Genomic DNA, 19,080 nt, shown 5'->3' with positions numbered 1-19,080 from the left:
GCACTTGGTGACCACGCCCCCCTCAGAGACACCGCCCTCAGTTCTCAGAGAGCTCGAGCCCTTGGTGACCACGCCCCCCTCAGAGACACCGCCCTCAGTTCTCAGAGAGCTCGAGCCCTTGGTGACCACGCCCCACTCAGAGACTCCGCCCACTGTCCGCAGCGACCTCGAGCCCTTGGTGACCACGCCCCCTAGACACTCCGCCTTCTGGCCCAAGAGCCTCGAACGCGCCCCCCTCACATGCTCCGCCCACTAGCCCCGTCCTCTTCAGAGACTCCACCCTCTGTGACGAACACCCCACAGAGACTCCGCCCCCTGGATCCAGAGAAGGATGCAGAGACGTCGAAACCTTATTAAACACGCCCCCTCAGAGACTCCGCCCACTGGACACGGATGCCACGAACACTTCGTGACCACGCCCCCTGAGTGACTCCGCCCTCTAGCCCAGAAAACTCGACGCCTTATTGACAAAGCCCCGGCTCAGAGACACCGCCCATCAGAGAGAGGAGACCACGCCTACCTCGGTGAAAGTGACACCGCCCCCCAAGTCGAGACCACGCCCACTCCGGATGACAACCCCACAGAAACAGAAAATAGTGGACGACCGCAGGGGGCCGGCCCAAGAGGCGACCACGCCCACCCATTGTGACCACTTTGCTACGCTTTAGGCCCCGCCCTCTCACTGACGGCAGCCCGTGGGAACAAAGAGACGGCAACTAACCCCGCCCCGCAATTGTGAAACGAACGGACAAGTCGAACGGACCCCGCCCCATCCGCAAAAGGGCGGGGCGGCCCTCGCGCGGTTGACCACGCCCCTCCATCCTCGGAGCCCGCCTCACCACCACCATCAGCTTTAACCACGCCTACCAGGCGTGGCCCCGCCCCCATGACGGTGGGACAACCGTGAGGCTGGAGCCCTGACCGCGAGCCGGACGGGGGGAAAAAAAAGACGCTGAGGCGCGTGCGCAGAGCCGCCGGAAGTGGCCGTCGCTAGGGACTGGAGCTGAGGGGCCTGGGCTCCAGCAGCGGAGCCTGGGGCTGGAGTTTGGTGAAGGGGGAGGTGAGACATGGAATAGATCATCGCGTTTTACACTGTGTCAGCGGGTGTCTGTGTGTGAGAGAGTATCTGTTTATAGTGGATCCATGGCGATATCAGGGGGTGTAGCTCTCTCTGTGTGTGTGTGTGAGAGAGTATCTGTTTATAGTGGATCCATGGGGATATCAGGGGGTGTAGCTCTCTCTGTGTCTGTGTGTGAGGGAGTATCTGTTTATAGTGGATCCATGGGGATATCAGGGGGTGTAGCTCTCTCTGTGTCTGTGTGTGAGAGTATCTGTTTATAGTGGATCCATGGGGATATCAGGGGGTGTAGCTCTCTCTGTGTCTGTGAGAGTATCTGTTTATAGTGGATCCATGGGGATATCAGGGAGTGTAGCTCTCTCTGTGTCTGTGTGAGAGTATCTGTTTATAGTGGATCCATGGGGATATCAGGGAGTGTAGCTCTCTCTCTGTGTCTGTGTGTGAGAGTATCTGTTTACAGTGGATCCATGGGGATATCAGGGGGTGTAGCTCTCTCTGTGTCTGTGTGTGTGTGAGAGTATCTGTTTATAGTGGATCCATGGGGATATCAGGGGGTGTAGCTCTCTCTGTGTCTGTGTGAGAGTATCTGTTTATAGTGGATCCATGGGGATATCAGGGGGTGTAGCTCTCTCTGTGTCTGTGTGTGTGAGAGTATCTGTTTATAGTGGATCCATGGGGATATCAGGGGGTGTAGCTCTCTCTGTGTCTGTGTGTGAGAGAGTATCTGTTTATAGTGGATCCATGGGGATATCAGGGGGTGTAGCTCTCTCTGTGTCTCTGTGTGAGAGTATCTGTTTATAGTGGATCCATGGGGATATCAGGGGGTGTAGCTCTCTCTGTGTCTGTGTGAGAGAGTATCTGTTTATAGTGGATCCATGGGGATATCAGGGGGTGTAGCTCTCTGTGTGTGTGTGTGAGAGAGTATCTGTTTACAGTGGATCCATGGGGATATCAGGGGGTGTAGCTCTCTCTGTGTCTGTGTGTGAGAGTATCTGTTTATAGTGGATCCATGGGGATATCAGGGGGTGTAGCTCTCTCTGTGTCTGTGTGAGAGAGTATCTGTTTATAGTGGATCCATGGGGATATCAGGGGGTGTAGCTCTCTCTGTGTCTCTGTGTGAGAGTATCTGTTTATAGTGGATCCATGGGGATATCAGGGGGTGTAGCTCTCTCTGTGTCTGTGTGAGAGTGTATCTGTTTATAGTGGATCCATGGGGATATCAGGGGGTGTAGCTCTCTCTGTGTCTGTGTGTGTGAGAGTATCTGTTTATAGTGGATCCATGGGGATATCAGGGGGTGTAGCTCTCTCTGTGTGTGTGAGAGTATCTGTTTATAGTGGATCCATGGGGATATCAGGGGGTGTAGCTCTCTCTGTGTCTGTGTGAGAGTGTATCTGTTTATAGTGGATCCATGGGGATATCAGGGGGTGTAGCTCTCTCTGTGTTTGTGTGAGAGAGTATCTGTTTACAGTGGATCCATGGGGATATCAGGGGGTGTAGCTCTCTCTGTGTCTGTGTGTGAGAGTATCTGTTTATAGTGGATCCATGGGGATATCAGGGGGTGTAGCTCTCTCTGTGTCTGTGTGTGAGAGAGTATCTGTTTATAGTGGATCCAAGGGGATATCAGGGGGTGTAGCTCTCTCTGTGTCTGTGTGTGAGAGAGTATCTGTTTATAGTGGATCCATGGGGATATCAGGGGGTGTAGCTCTCTCTGTGTCTGTGTGTGTGAGAGTATCTGTTTATAGTGGATCCATGGGGATATCAGGGGGTGTAGCTCTCTCTGTGTCTGTGTGTGTGAGAGTATCTGTTTATAGTGGATCCATGGGGATATCAGGGGGTGTAGCTCTCTCTGTGTCTGTGTGTGAGAGAGTATCTGTTTATAGTCGATCCATGGGGATATCAGGGGGTGTAGCTCTCTCTGTGTGTGTGTGAGAGTATCTGTTTATAGTGGATCCATGGGGATATCAGGGGGTGTAGCTCTCTCTGTGTCTGTGTGTGAGAGAGTATCTGTTTATAGTGGATCCATGGGGATATCAGGGGGTGTAGCTCTCTCTGTGTCTGTGTGTGTGAGAGTATCTGTTTATAGTGGATCCATGGGGATATCAGGGGGTGTAGCTCTCTCTGTGTCTGTGTGAGTATCTGTTTATAGTGGATCCATGGGGATATCAGGGGGTGTAGCTCTCTCTGTGTCTGTGTGTGTGAGTATCTGTTTATAGTGGATCCATGGGGATATCAGGGGGTGTAGCTCTCTCTGTGTCTGTGTGTGTGTGAGTATCTGTTTATAGTGGATCCATGGGGATATCAGGGGGTGTAGCTCTCTCTGTGTCTGTGAGAGAGAGTATCTGTTTATAGTGGATCCATGGGGATATCAGGGGGTGTAGCTCTCTCTGTGTCTGTGTGTGTGAGAGTATCTGTTTATAGTGGATCCATGGGGATATCAGGGGGTGTAGCTCTCTCTGTGTGTGTGTGAGAGTATCTGTTTATAGTGGATCCATGGGGATATCAGGGGGTGTAGCTCTCTCTGTGTCTGTGTGAGAGAGTATCTGTTTATAGTGGATCCATGGGGATATCAGGGGGTGTAGCTCTCTCTGTGTCTGTGTGTGTGAGAGTATCTGTTTATAGTGGATCCATGGGGATATCAGGGGGTGTAGCTCTCTCTGTGTCTGTGTGAGAGAGTATCTGTTTATAGTGGATCCATGGGGATATCAGGGGGTGTAGCTCCCTCTGTGTCTGTGTGTGAGAGAGAGTATCTGTTTATAGTGGATCCATGGGGATATCAGGGGGTGTAGCTCTCTCTGTGTCTGTGTGTGTGAGAGTATCTGTTTATAGTGGATCCATGGGGATATCAGGGGGTGTAGCTCTCTCTGTGTCTGTGTGAGAGAGTATCTGTTTATAGTGGATCCATGGGGATATCAGGGGGTGTAGCTCTCTCTGTGTCTGTGTGTGAGAGAGTATCTGTTTATAGTGGATCCATGGGGATATCAGGGGGTGTAGCTCTCTCTGTGTCTGTGTGTGTGAGAGTATCTGTTTATAGTGGATCCATGGGGATATCAGGGGGTGTAGCTCTCTCTGTGTGTGAGAGAGTATCTGTTTATAGTGGATCCATGGGGATATCAGGGGGTGTAGCTCTCTCTGTGTGTGTGTGAGAGTATCTGTTTATAGTGGATCCATGGGGATATCAGGGGGTGTAGCTCTCTCTGTGTCTGTGTGTGAGAGTATCTGTCTATAGTGGATCCATGGGGATATCAGGGGGTGTAGCTCTCTCTGTGTCTGTGAGGGAGAGTATCTGTTTATAGTGGATCCATGGGGATATCAGGGGGTGTAGCTCTCTCTGTGTCTGTGTGAGAGAGTATCTGTTTATAGTGGATCCATGGGGATATCAGGGGGTGTAGCTCTCTCTGTGTCTGTGAGAGAGAGTATCTGTTTATAGTGGATCCATGGGGATATCAGGGGGTGTAGCTCTCTCTGTGTCTGTGTGTGTGAGAGTATCTGTTTATAGTGGATCCATGGGGATATCAAGGGGTGTAGCTCTCTCTGTGTCTGTGTGAGAGAGTATCTGTTTATAGTGGATCCATGGGGATATCAGGAGGTGTAGCTCTCTCTGTGTCTGTGTGTGTGAGAGTATCTGTTTATAGTGGATCCATGGGGATATCAGGGGGTGTAGCTCTCTCTGTGTCTGTGTGAGTATCTGTTTGTAGTGGATCCATGGGGATATCAGGGGGTGTAGCTCTCTCTGTGTCTGTGAGAGAGAGTATCTGTTTATAGTGGATCCATGGGGATATCAGGGGGTGTAGCTCTCTCTGTGTCTGTGTGTGTGAGAGTATCTGTTAATAGTGGATCCATGGGGATATCAGGGGGTGTAGCTCTCTCTGTGTCTGTGTGTGTGAGAGTATCTGTTTATAGTGGATCCATGGGGATATCAGGGGGTGTAGCTCTCTCTGTGTCTGTGTGTGAGAGAGTATCTGTTTATAGTGGATCCATGGGGATATCAGGGGGTGTAGCTCTCTCTGTGTGTGTGTGAGAGTATCTGTTTATAGTGGATCCATGGGGATATCAGGGGGTGTAGCTCTCTCTGTGTCTGTGTGTGAGAGAGTATCTGTTTATAGTGGATCCATGGGGATATCAGGGGGTGTAGCTCTCTCTGTGTCTGTGTGTGTGAGAGTATCTGTTTATAGTGGATCCATGGGGATATCAGGGGGTGTAGCTCTCTCTGTGTCTGTGTGTGAGAGTATCTGTTTATAGTGGATCCATGGGGATATCAGGGGGTGTAGCTCTCTCTGTGTCTGTGAGAGAGAGTATCTGTTTATAGTGGATCCATGGGGATATCAGGGGGTGTAGCTCTCTCTGTGTCTGTGTGTGTGAGAGTATCTGTTTATAGTGGATCCATGGGGATATCAGGGGGTGTAGCTCTCTCTGTGTCTGTGTGTGTGAGAGTATCTGTTTATAGTGGATCCATGGGGATATCAGGGGGTGTAGCTCTCTCTGTGTCTGTGTGTGAGAGAGTATCTGTTTATAGTGGATCCATGGGGAAATCAGGGGGTGTAGCTCTCTCTGTGTCTGTGTGTGTGAGAGTATCTGTTTATAGTGGATCCATGGGGATATCAGGGGGTGTAGCTCTCTCTGTGTCTGTGTGAGTATCTGTTTATAGTGGATCCATGGGGATATCAGCGGGTGTAGCTCTCTCTGTGTCTGTGTGTGTGAGTATCTGTTTATAGTGGATCCATGGGGATATCAGGGGGTGTAGCTCTCTCTGTGTCTGTGTGAGTATCTGTTTATAGTGGATCCATGGGGATATCAGGGGGTGTAGCTCTCTCTGTGTCTGTGTGTGTGAGAGTATCTGTTTATAGTGGATCCATGGGGATATCAGGGGGTGTAGCTCTCTCTGTGTGTGAGAGAGTATCTGTTTATAGTGGATCCATGGGGATATCAGGGGGTGTAGCTCTCTCTGTGTCTGTGTGTGTGAGAGTATCTGTTTATAGTGGATCCATGGGGATATCAGGGGGTGTAGCTCTCTCTGTGTCTGTGTGAGAGAGTATCTGTTTATAGTGGATCCATGGGGATATCAGGGGGTGTAGCTCCCTCTGTGTCTGTGTGTGAGAGAGAGTATCTGTTTATAGTGGATCCATGGGGATATCAGTGGGTGTAGCTCTCTCTGTGTCTGTGTGACAGAGTATCTGTTTATAGTGGATCCATGGAGATATCAGGGGGTGTAGCTCTCTCTGTGTCTGTGAGAGAGAGAGTATCTGTTTATAGTGGATCCATGGGGATATCAGGGGGTGTAGCTCTCTCTGTGTCTGTGTGTCTGTGAGAGTATCTGTTTATAGTGGATCCATGGGGATATCAGGGGGTGTAGCTCTCTCTGTGTCTGTGAGGGAGAGTATCTGTTTATAGTGGATCCATGGGGATATCAGGGGGTGTAGCTCTCTCTGTGTCTGTGAGGGAGAGTATCTGTTTATAGTGGATCCATGGGGATATCAGGGGGTGTAGCTCTCTCTGTGTCTGTGTGAGAGAGTATCTGTTTATAGTGGATCCATGGGGATATCAGGGGGTGTAGCTCTCTCTGTGTCTGTGTGAGAGAGTATCTGTTTATAGTGGATCCATGGGGATATCAGGGGGTGTAGCTCTCTCTGTGTCTGTGTGTGTGAGAGAGTATCTGTTTATAGTGGATCCATGGGGATATCAGGGGGTGTAGCTCTCTCTGTGTCTGTGTGTGAGAGAGTATCTGTTTATAGTGGATCCATGGGGATATCAGGGGGTGTAGCTCTCTCTGTGTCTGTGTGTGAGAGAGTATCTGTTTATAGTGGATCCATGGGGATATCAGGGGGTGTAGCTCTCTCTGTGTCTGTGTGAGAGTATCTCTTTATAGTGGATCCATGGGGATATCAGGGGGTGTAGCTCTCTCTGTGTCTGTGTGAGAGAGTATCTGTTTATAGTGGATCCATGGGGATATCAGGGGGTGTAGCTCTCTCTGTGTCTGTGTGTGTGAGAGTATCTGTTTATAGTGGATCCATGGGGATATCAGGGGGTGTAGCTCTCTCTGTGTCTCTGTGTGAGAGTATCTGTTTATAGTGGATCCATGGGGATATCAGGGGGTGTAGCTCTCTCTGTGTCTGTGTGTGAGAGTATCTGTTTATAGTGGATCCATGGGGATATCAGGGAGTGTAGCTCTCTCTGTGTCTGTGTGAGAGAGTATCTGTTTATAGTGGATCCATGGGGATATCAGGGGGTGTAGCTCTCTCTGTGTCTGTGTGTGTGAGAGTATCTGTTTATAGTGGATCCATGGGGATATCAGGGGGTGTAGCTCTCTCTGTGTCTGTGTGTGAGAGAGTATCTGTTTAGAGTGGATCCATGGGGATATCAGGGGGTGTAGCTCTCTCTGTGTCTGTGTGTGAGAGAGTATCTGTTTATAGTGGATCCATGGGGATATCAGGGGGTGTAGCTCTCTCTGTGTCTGTGTGTGAGAGAGTATCTGTTTATAGTGGATCCATGGGGATATCAGGGGGTGTAGCTCTCTCTGTGTCTGTGTCTATGTGAGAGTATCTGTTTATAGTGGATCCATGGGGATATCAGGGGGTGTAGCTCTCTCTGTGTCTGTGTGTGAGAGTATCTGTTTATAGTGGATCCATGGGGATATCAGGGGGTGTAGCTCTCTCTGTGTCTGTGTGAGAGAGTATCTGTTTATAGTGGATCCATGGGGATATCAGGGGGTGTAGCTCTCTCTGTGTCTGTGTGAGAGAGTATCTGTTTATAGTGGATCCATGGGGATATCAGGGGGTGTAGCTCTCTCTGTGTCTGTGTGAGAGAGTATCTGTTTATAGTGGATCCATGGGGATATCAGGGGGTGTAGCTCTCTCTGTGTCTGTGTGTGAGAGAGTATCTGTTTATAGTGGATCCATGGGGATATCAGGGGGTGTAGCTCTCTCTGTGTCTGTGTGTGTGAGAGTATCTGTTTATAGTGGATCCATGGGGATATCAGGGGGTGTAGCTCTCTCTGTGTGTGAGAGTATCTGTTTATAGTGGATCCATGGGGATATCAGGGGGTGTAGCTCTCTCTGTGTCTGTGTGAGAGTATCTGTTTATAGTGGATCCATGGGGATATCAGGGGGTGTAGCTCTCTCTGTGTCTGTGTGTGTGAGAGTATCTGTTTATAGTGGATCCATGGGGATATCAGGGGGTGTAGCTCTCTCTGTGTGTGTGAGAGAGTATCTGTTTCTCGTGGATCCATGGGGATATCAGGGGGTGTAGCTCCCTCTGTGTCTGTGTGTGAGAGAGTATCTGTTTATAGTGGATCCATGGGGATATCAGGGGGTGTAGCTCTCTCTGTGCCTGTGTGAGAGAGTATCTGTTTATAGTGGATCCATGGGGATATCAGGGGGTGTAGCTCTCTCTGTGCCTGTGTGAGAGAGTATCTGTTTATAGTGGATCCATGGGGATATCAGGGGGTGTAGCTCTCTCTGTGTCTGTGTGAGAGTATCTGTTTATAGTGGATCCATGGGGATATCAGGGGGTGTAGCTCTCTCTGTGTCTGTGTGAGAGTATCTGTTTATAGTGGATCCATGGGGATATCAGGGGGTGTAGCTCTCTCTGTGTCTGTGTGAGAGAGTATCTGTTTATAGTGGATCCATGGGGATATCAGGGGGTGTAGCTCTCTCTGTGTCTGTGTGTGTGAGAGTATCTGTTTATAGTGGATCCATGGGGATATCAGGGGGTGTAGCTCTCTCTGTGTCTCTGTGTGAGAGTATCTGTTTATAGTGGATCCATGGGGATATCAGGGGGTGTAGCTCTCTCTGTGTCTGTGTGTGAGTGAGTATCTGTTTATAGTGGATCCATGGGGATATCAGGGGGTGTAGCTCTCTCTGTGTCTGTGTGTGAGAGTATCTGTTTATAGTGGATCCATGGGGATATCAGGGAGTGTAGCTCTCTCTGTGTCTGTGTGAGAGAGTATCTGTTTATAGTGGATCCATGGGGATATCAGGGGGTGTAGCTCTCTCTGTGTCTGTGTGTGAGAGAGTATCTGTTTAGAGTGGATCCATGGGGATATCAGGGGGTGTAGCTCTCTCTGTGTCTGTGTGTGAGAGAGTATCTGTTTATAGTGGATCCATGGGGATATCAGGGGGTGTAGCTCTCTCTGTGTCTGTGTGAGAGAGTATCTGTTTATAGTGGATCCATGGGGATATCAGGGGGTGTAGCTCTCTCTGTGTCTGTGTGTGTGAGAGTATCTGTTTATAGTGGATCCATGGGGATATCAGGGGGTGTAGCTCTCTCTGTGTCTGTGTGAGAGAGTATCTGTTTATAGTGGATCCATGGGGATATCAGGGGGTGTAGCTCTCTCTGTGTCTGTGTGAGAGAGTATCTGTTTATAGTGGATCCATGGGGATATCAGGGGGTGTAGCTCTCTCTGTGTCTGTGTCTATGTGAGAGTATCTGTTTATAGTGGATCCATGGGGATATCAGGGGGTGTAGCTCTCTCTGTGTCTGTGTGTGAGAGTATCTGTTTATAGTGGATCCATGGGGATATCAGGGGGTGTAGCTCTCTCTGTGTCTGTGTGAGAGAGTATCTGTTTATAGTGGATCCATGGGGATATCAGGGGGTGTAGCTCTCTCTGTGTCTGTGTGAGAGAGTATCTGTTTATAGTGGATGCATGGGGATATCAGGGGGTGTAGCTCTCTCTGTGTCTGTGTGTGTGAGAGTATCTGTTTATAGTGGATCCATGGGGATATCAGGGGGTGTAGCTCTCTCTGTGTCTGTGTGAGAGTGTATCTGTTTATAGTGGGTCCATGGGGATATCAGGGGGTGTAGCTCTCTCTGTGTCTGTGTGTGTGAGAGTATCTGTTTATTGTGGATCCATGGGGATATCAGGGGGTGTAGCTCTCTCTGTGTGTGAGAGTATCTGTTTATAGTGGATCCATGGGGATATCAGGGGGTGTAGCTCTCTCTGTGTCTGTGTGTGAGGGAGTATCTGTTTATAGTGGATCCATGGGGATATCAGGGGGTGTAGCTCTCTCTGTGTCTGTGTGTGAGAGGGTATCTGTTTATAGTGGATCCATGGGGATATCAGGGGGTGTAGCTCTCTCTGTGTCTGTGTGTGAGAGTATCTGTCTATAGTGGATCCATGGGGATATCAGGGGGTGTAGCTCTCTCTGTGTCTGTGAGGGAGAGTATCTGTTTATAGTGGATCCATGGGGATATCAGGGGGTGTAGCTCTCTCTGTGTCTGTGTGAGAGAGTATCTGTTTATAGTGGATCCATGGGGATATCAGGGGGTGTAGCTCTCTCTGTGTCTGTGTCTATGTGAGAGTATCTGTTTATAGTGGATCCATGGGGATATCAGGGGGTGTAGCTCTCTCTGTGTCTGTGTGTGAGAGTATCTGTTTATAGTGGATCCATGGGGATATCAGGGGGTGTAGCTCTCTCTGTGTCTGTGTGAGAGAGTATCTGTTTATAGTGGATCCATGGGGATATCAGGGGGTGTAGCTCTCTCTGTGTCTGTGTGAGAGAGTATCTGTTTATAGTGGATGCATGGGGATATCAGGGGGTGTAGCTCTCTCTGTGTGTGTGAGAGTATCTGTTTATAGTGGATCCATGGGGATATCAGGGGGTGTAGCTCTCTCTGTGTCTGTGTGAGAGAGTATCTGTTTACAGTGGATCCATGGGGATATCAGGGGGTGTAGCTCTCTCTGTGTCTGTGTGTGAGAGTATCTGTTTATAGTGGATCCATGGGGATATCAGGGGGTGTAGCTCTCTCTGTGTCTGTGTGTGTGAGAGTATCTGTTTATAGTGGATCCATGGGGATATCAGCGGGTGTAGCTCTCTCTGTGTCTGTGTGTGTGAGTATCTGTTTATAGTGGATCCATGGGGATATCAGGGGGTGTAGCTCTCTCTGTGTCTGTGTGAGTATCTGTTTATAGTGGATCCATGGGGATATCAGGGGGTGTAGCTCTCTCTGTGTCTGTGAGAGAGAGTATCTGTTTATAGTGGATCCATGGGGATATCAGGGGGTGTAGCTCTCTCTGTGTCTGTGTGTGTGAGAGTATCTGTTTATAGTGGATCCATGGGGATATCAGGGGGTGTAGCTCTCTCTGTGTCTGTGTGTGTGAGAGTATCTGTTTATAGTGGATCCATGGGGATATCAGGGGGTGTAGCTCTCTCTGTGTCTGTGTGTGAGAGAGTATCTGTTTATAGTGGATCCAATGGGATATCAGGGGGTGTAGCTCTCTCTGTGTCTGTGTGTGTGAGAGTATCTGTTTATAGTGGATCCATGGGGATATCAGGGGGTGTAGCTCTCTCTGTGTGTGAGAGTATCTGTTTATAGTGGATCCATGGGGATATCAGGGGGTGTAGCTCTCTCTGTGTCTGTGTGAGAGTATCTGTTTATAGTGGATCCATGGGGATATCAGGGGGTGTAGCTCTCTCTGTGTCTGTGTGTGTGAGAGTATCTGTTTATAGTGGATCCATGGGGATATCAGGGGGTGTAGCTCTCTCTGTGTCTGTGTGTGTGAGAGAGTATCTGTTTCTCGTGGATCCATGGGGATATCAGGGGGTGTAGCTCCCTCTGTGTCTGTGTGTGAGAGAGTATCTGTTTATAGTGGATCCATGGGGATATCAGGGGGTGTAGCTCTCTCTGTGTGTGAGAGTATCTGTTTATAGTGGATCCATGGGGATATCAGGGGGTGTAGCTCTCTCTGTGTCTGTGTGAGAGTATCTGTTTATAGTGGATCCATGGGGATATCAGGGGGTGTAGCTCTCTCTGTGCCTGTGTGAGAGAGTATCTGTTTATAGTGGATCCATGGGGATATCAGGGGGTGTAGCTCTCTCTGTGCCTGTGTGAGAGAGTATCTGTTTATAGTGGATCCATGGGGATATCAGGGGGTGTAGCTCTCTCTGTGTCTGTGTGAGAGTATCTGTTTATAGTGGATCCATGGGGATATCAGGGGGTGTAGCTCTCTCTGTGTCTGTGTGAGAGTATCTGTTTATAGTGGATCCATGGGGATATCAGGGGGTGTAGCTCTCTCTGTGTCTGTGTGAGAGAGTATCTGTTTATAGTGGATCCATGGGGATATCAGGGGGTGTAGCTCTCTCTGTGTCTGTGTGTGTGAGAGTATCTGTTTATAGTGGATCCATGGGGATATCAGGGGGTGTAGCTCTCTCTGTGTCTCTGTGTGAGAGTATCTGTTTATAGTGGATCCATGGGGATATCAGGGGGTGTAGCTCTCTCTGTGTCTGTGTGTGAGTGAGTATCTGTTTATAGTGGATCCATGGGGATATCAGGGGGTGTAGCTCTCTCTGTGTCTGTGTGTGAGAGTATCTGTTTATAGTGGATCCATGGGGATATCAGGGAGTGTAGCTCTCTCTGTGTCTGTGTGAGAGAGTATCTGTTTATAGTGGATCCATGGGGATATCAGGGGGTGTAGCTCTCTCTGTGTCTGTGTGTGTGAGAGTATCTGTTTATAGTGGATCCATGGGGATATCAGGGGGTGTAGCTCTCTCTGTGTCTGTGTGTGAGAGAGTATCTGTTTAGAGTGGATCCATGGGGATATCAGGGGGTGTAGCTCTCTCTGTGTCTGTGTGTGAGAGAGTATCTGTTTATAGTGGATCCATGGGGATATCAGGGGGTGTAGCTCTCTCTGTGTCTGTGTGTGAGAGAGTATCTGTTTATAGTGGATCCATGGGGATATCAGGGGGTGTAGCTCTCTCTGTGTCTGTGTGTGTGAGAGTATCTGTTTATAGTGGATCCATGGGGATATCAGGGGGTGTAGCTCTCTCTGTGTCTGTGTGAGAGAGTATCTGTTTATAGTGGATCCATGGGGATATCAGGGGGTGTAGCTCTCTCTGTGTCTGTGTGAGAGAGTATCTGTTTATAGTGGATCCATGGGGATATCAGGGGGTGTAGCTCTCTCTGTGTCTGTGTCTATGTGAGAGTATCTGTTTATAGTGGATCCATGGGGATATCAGGGGGTGTAGCTCTCTCTGTGTCTGTGTGTGAGAGTATCTGTTTATAGTGGATCCATGGGGATATCAGGGGGTGTAGCTCTCTCTGTGTCTGTGTGAGAGAGTATCTGTTTATAGTGGATCCATGGGGATATCAGGGGGTGTAGCTCTCTCTGTGTCTGTGTGAGAGAGTATCTGTTTATAGTGGATGCATGGGGATATCAGGGGGTGTAGCTCTCTCTGTGTCTGTGTGTGTGAGAGTATCTGTTTATAGTGGATCCATGGGGATATCAGGGGGTGTAGCTCTCTCTGTGTCTGTGTGAGAGTGTATCTGTTTATAGTGGGTCCATGGGGATATCAGGGGGTGTAGCTCTCTCTGTGTCTGTGTGTGTGAGAGTATCTGTTTATAGTGGATCCATGGGGATATCAGGGGGTGTAGCTCTCTCTGTGTGTGAGAGTATCTGTTTATAGTGGATCCATGGGGATATCAGGGGGTGTAGCTCTCTCTGTGTCTGTGTGTGAGGGAGTATCTGTTTATAGTGGATCCATGGGGATATCAGGGGGTGTAGCTCTCTCTGTGTCTGTGTGTGAGAGGGTATCTGTTTATAGTGGATCCATGGGGATATCAGGGGGTGTAGCTCTCTCTGTGTCTGTGTGTGAGAGTATCTGTTTATAGTGGATCCATGGGGATATCAGGGGGTGTAGCTCTCTCTGTGTTTGTGAGAGTATCTGTTTATAGTGGATCCATGGGGATATCAGGGGGTGTAGCTCTCTCTGTGTCTGTGTGTGAGGGAGTATCTGTTTATAGTGGATCCATGGGGATATCAGGGGGTGTAGCTCTCTCTGTGTCTGTGTGAGAGAGTATCTGTTTATAGTGGATCCATGGGGATATCAGGGGGTGTAGCTCTCTCTGTGTCTGTGTGAGAGTATCTGTTTATAGTGGATCCATGGGGATATCAGGGGGTGTAGCTCTCTCTGTGTGTGTGAGAGTATCTGTTTATAGTGGATCCATGGGGATATCAGGGGGTGTAGCTCTCTCTGTGTCTGTGTGTGTGAGAGTATCTGTTTATAGTGGATCCATGGGGATATCAGGGGGTGTAGCTCTCTCTGTGTCTGTGAGAGAGAGTATCTGTTTATAGTGGATCCATGGGGATATCAGGGGGTGTAGCTCTCTCTGTGTCTGTGTGTGAGAGTATCTGTTTATAGTGGATCCATGGGGATATCAGGGGGTGTAGCTCTCTCTGTGTCTGTGTGTGTGAGAGTATCTGTTTATAGTGGATCCATGGGGATATCAGGGGGTGTAGCTCTCTCTGTGTCTGTGTCTATGTGAGAGTATCTGTTTATAGTGGATCCATGGGGATATCAGGGGGTGTAGCTCTCTCTGTGTCTGTGTGTGAGAGTATCTGTTTATAGTGGATCCATGGGGATATCAGGGGGTGTAGCTCTCTCTGTGTCTGTGTGAGAGAGTATCTGTTTATAGTGGATCCATGGGGATATCAGGGGGTGTAGCTCTCTCTGTGTCTGTGTGAGAGAGTATCTGTTTATAGTGGATGCATGGGGATATCAGGGGGTGTAGCTCTCTCTGTGTCTGTGTGTGTGAGAGTATCTGTTTATAGTGGATCCATGGGGATATCAGGGGGTGTAGCTCTCTCTGTGTCTGTGTGAGAGTGTATCTGTTTATAGTGGGTCCATGGGGATATCAGGGGGTGTAGCTCTCTCTGTGTCTGTGTGTGTGAGAGTATCTGTTTATAGTGGATCCATGGGGATATCAGGGGGTGTAGCTCTCTCTGTGTGTGAGAGTATCTGTTTATAGTGGATCCATGGGGATATCAGGGGGTGTAGCTCTCTCTGTGTCTGTGTGTGAGGGAGTATCTGTTTATAGTGGATCCATGGGGATATCAGGGGGTGTAGCTCTCTCTGTGTCTGTGTGTGAGAGGGTATCTGTTTATAGTGGATCCATGGGGATATCAGGGGGTGTAGCTCTCTCTGTGTCTGTGTGTGAGAGTATCTGTTTATAGTGGATCCATGGGGATATCAGGGGGTGTAGCTCTCTCTGTGTTTGTGAGAGTATCTGTTTATAGTGGATCCATGGGGATATCAGGGGGTGTAGCTCTCTCTGTGTCTGTGTGTGAGGGAGTATCTGTTTATAGTGGATCCATGGGGATATCAGGGGGTGTAGCTCTCTCTGTGTCTGTGTGAGAGAGTATCTGTTTATAGTGGATCCATGGGGATATCAGGGGGTGTAGCTCTCTCTGTGTCTGTGTGAGAGTATCTGTTTATAGTGGATCCATGGGGATATCAGGGGGTGTAGCTCTCTCTGTGTGTGTGAGAGTATCTGTTTATAGTGGATCCATGGGGATATCAGGGGGTGTAGCTCTCTCTGTGTCTGTGTGTGAGAGAGTATCTGTTTATAGTGGATCCATGGGGATATCAGGGGGTGTAGCTCTCTCTGTGTCTGTGTGTGAGAGAGTATCTGTTTATAGTCGATCCATGGGGATATCAGGGGGTGTAGCTCTCTGTGTGTGTGTGTGAGAGTATCTGTTTATAGTGGATCCATGGGGATATCAGGGGGTGTAGCTCTCTCTGTGTCTGTGTGTGAGAGAGTATCTGTTTATAGTGGATCCATGGGGAAATCAGGGGGTGTAGCTCTCTCTGTGTCTGTGTGTGTGAGAGTATCTGTTTATAGTGGATCCATGGGGATATCAGGGGGTGTAGCTCTCTCTGTGTCTGTGTGAGTATCTGTTTATAGTGGATCCATGGGGATATCAGCGGGTGTAGCTCTCTCTGTGTCTGTGTGTGTGAGTATCTGTTTATAGTGGATCCATGGGGATATCAGGGGGTGTAGCTCTCTCTGTGTCTGTGTGAGTATCTGTTTATAGTGGATCCATGGGGATATCAGGGGGTGTAGCTCTCTCTGTGTCTGTGAGAGAGAGTATCTGTTTATAGTGGATCCATGGGGATATCAGGGGGTGTAGCTCTCTCTGTGTCTGTGTGTGTGAGAGTATCTGTTTATAGTGGATCCATGGGGATATCAGGGGGTGTAGCTCTCTCTGTGTCTGTGTGTGTGAGAGTATCTGTTTATAGTGGATCCATGGGGATATCAGGGGGTGTAGCTCTCTCTGTGTCTGTGTGTGAGAGAGTATCTGTTTATAGTGGATCCATGGGGATATCAGGGGGTGTAGCTCTCTCTGTGTGTGTGTGAGAGTATCTGTTTATAGTGGATCCATGGGGATATCAGGGGGTGTAGCTCTCTCTGTGTCTGTGTGTGTGAGAGTATCTGTTTATAGTGGATCCATGGGGATATCAGGGGGTGTAGCTCTCTCTGTGTGTGAGAGAGTATCTGTTTATAGTGGATCCATGGGGATATCAGGGGGTGTAGCTCTCTCTGTGTCTGTGTGTGTGAGAGTATCTGTTTATAGTGGATCCATGGGGATATCAGGGGGTGTAGCTCTCTCTGTGTCTGTGTGAGAGAGTATCTGTTTATAGTGGATCCATGGGGATATCAGGGGGTGTAGCTCCCTCTGTGTCTGTGTGTGAGAGAGAGTATCTGTTTATAGTGGATCCATGGGGATATCAGTGGGTGTAGCTCTCTCTGTGTCTGTGTGACAGAGTATCTGTTTATAGTGGATCCATGGAGATATCAGGGGGTGTAGCTCTCTCTGTGTCTGTGAGAGAGAGAGTATCTGTTTATAGTGGATCCATGGGGATATCAGGGGGTGTAGCTCTCTCTGTGTCTGTGTGTGTGTGAGAGTATCTGTTTATAGTGGATCCATGGGGATATCAGGGGGTGTAGCTCTCTCTGTGTCTGTGAGGGAGAGTATCTGTTTATAGTGGATCCATGGAGATATCAGGGGGTGTAGCTCTCTCTGTGTCTGTGAGGGAGAGTATCTGTTTATAGTGGATCCATGGGGATATCAGGGGGTGTAGCTCTCTCTGTGTCTGTGTGAGAGTATCTGTTTGTAGTGGATCCATGGGGATATCAGGGGGTGTAGCTCTCTCTGTGTCTGTGTGTGAGAGTATCTGTTTATAGTGGATCCATGGGGATATCAGGGGGTGTAGCTCTCTCTGTGTCTGTGTGAGAGAGTATCTGTTTATAGTGGATCCATGGGGATATCAGGGGGTGTAGCTCTCTCTGTGTCTGTGTGAGAGAGTATCTGTTTATAGTGGATCCATGGGGATATCAGGGGGTGTAGCTCTCTCTGTGTCTGTGTGTGTGAGAGTATCTGTTTATAGTGGATCCATGGGGATATCAGGGGGTGTAGCTCTCTCTGTGTCTGTGTGAGAGAGTATCTGTTTATAGTGGATCCATGGGGATATCAGGGGGTGTAGCTCTCTCTGTGTCTGTGTGTGTGAGAGAGTATCTGTTTATAGTGGATCCATGGGGATATCAGGGGGTGTAGCTCTCTCTGTGTCTGTGTGTGAGAGAGTATCTGTTTATAGTGGATCCATGGGGATATCAGGGGGTGTAGCTCTCTCTGTGTCTGTGTGTGAGAGAGTATCTGTTTATAGTGGATCCATGGGGATATCAGGGGGTGTAGCTCTCTCTGTGTCTGTGTGAGAGTATCTGTTTATAGTGGATCCATGGGGATATCAGGGGGTGTAGCTCTCTCTGTGTCTGTGTGAGAGAGTATCTGTTTATAGTGGATCCATGGGGATATCAGGGGGTGTAGCTCTCTCTGTGTCTGTGTGAGAGAGTATCTGTTTATAGTGGATCCATGGGGATATCAGGGGGTGTAGCTCTCTCTGTGTCTGTGTGTGTGAGTATCTGTTTATAGTGGATCCATGGGGATATCAGGGGGTGTAGCTCTCTCTGTGTCTGTGTGAGTATCTGTTTATAGTGGATCCATGGGGATATCAGGGGGTGTAGCTCTCTCTGTGTCTGTGTGTGAGAGAGTATCTGTTTATAGTCGATCCATGGGGATATCAGGGGGTGTAGCTCTCTCTGTGTCTGTGTGTGTGAGAGTATCTGTTTATAGTGGATCCATGGGGATATCAGGGGGTGTAGCTCTCTCTGTGTCTGTGTGTGAGAGAGTATCTGTTTATAGTGGATCCATGGGGATATCAGGGGGTGTAGCTCTCTCTGTGTGTGTGTGAGAGTATCTGTTTATAGTGGATCCAAGGGGATATCAGGGGGTGTAGCTCTCTCTGTGTCTGTGTGTGTGAGAGTATCTGTTTATAGTGGATCCATGGGGATATCAGGGGGTGTAGCTCTCTCTGTGTCTGTGTGTGTGAGAGTATCTGTTTATAGTGGATCCATGGGGATATCAGGGGGTGTAGCTCTCTCTGTGTCTGTGTGAGAGAGTATCTGTTTATAGTGGATCCATGGGGATATCAGGGGGTGTAGCTCCCTCTGTGTCTGTGTGTGAGAGAGAGTATCTGTTTATAGTGGATCCATGGGGATATCAGTGGGTGTAGCTCTCTCTGTGTCTGTGTGACAGAGTATCTGTTTATAGTGGATCCATGGAGATATCAGGGGGTGTAGCTCTCTCTGTGTCTGTGAGAGAGAGAGTATCTGTTTATAGTGGATCCATGGGGATATCAGGGGGTGTAGCTCTCTCTGTGTCTGTGTGTGTGTGAGAGTATCTGTTTTTCTTGTGGATCCATGGGGATATCAGGGGGTGTAGCTCTCTCTGTGTCTCTGTGTGAGAGTATCTGTTTATAGTGGATCCATGGGGATATCAGGGGGTGTAGCTCTCTCTGTGTCTGTGTGAGAGAGTATCTGTTTATAGTGGATCCATGGGGATATCAGGGGGTGTAGCTCTCTCTGTGTCTGTGTGTGTGAGAGTATCTGTTTATAGTGGATCCATGGGGATATCAGGGGGTGTAGCTCTCTCTGTGTCTGTGTGTGTGAGAGTATCTGTTTATAGTGGATCCATGGGGATATCAGGGGGTGTAGCTCTCTCTGTGTGTGAGAGTATCTGTTTATAGTGGATCCATGGGGATATCAGGGGGTGTAGCTCTCTCTGTGTCTGTGTGAGAGTATCTGTTTATAGTGGATCCATGGGGATATCAGGGGGTGTAGCTCTCTCTGTGTCTGTGTGTGTGAGAGTATCTGTTTATAGTGGATCCATGGGGA

The 19,080-nt window shown here is 48.8% G+C and overlaps 1 protein-coding gene across 1 annotated transcript in view; it reads left to right on the top strand.

Annotated features, from left to right (window-relative positions):
• The first annotated feature begins 976 nt into the window (after positions 1 to 976).
• Positions 977 to 19,080, top strand: part of LOC132809095 (protein krueppel-like) — a 28,128-nt gene continuing 10,024 nt past the window's right edge. The window contains exon 1 of the mRNA XM_060822493.1: positions 977 to 1,060. The gene's annotated coding sequence lies outside the window, so the exon portion shown is untranslated. The remainder of the gene's footprint in view (positions 1,061 to 19,080) is intronic.

Source organism: Hemiscyllium ocellatum, unplaced genomic scaffold (genome assembly GCF_020745735.1).
Source record: "Hemiscyllium ocellatum isolate sHemOce1 unplaced genomic scaffold, sHemOce1.pat.X.cur. R1, whole genome shotgun sequence".
Classification (NCBI taxonomy): domain Eukaryota; kingdom Metazoa; phylum Chordata; class Chondrichthyes; order Orectolobiformes; family Hemiscylliidae; genus Hemiscyllium; species Hemiscyllium ocellatum.
The sequence above is the reverse complement of the archived record's forward strand: the minus strand, read 5'-3'. Positions and strand labels throughout refer to the sequence as shown.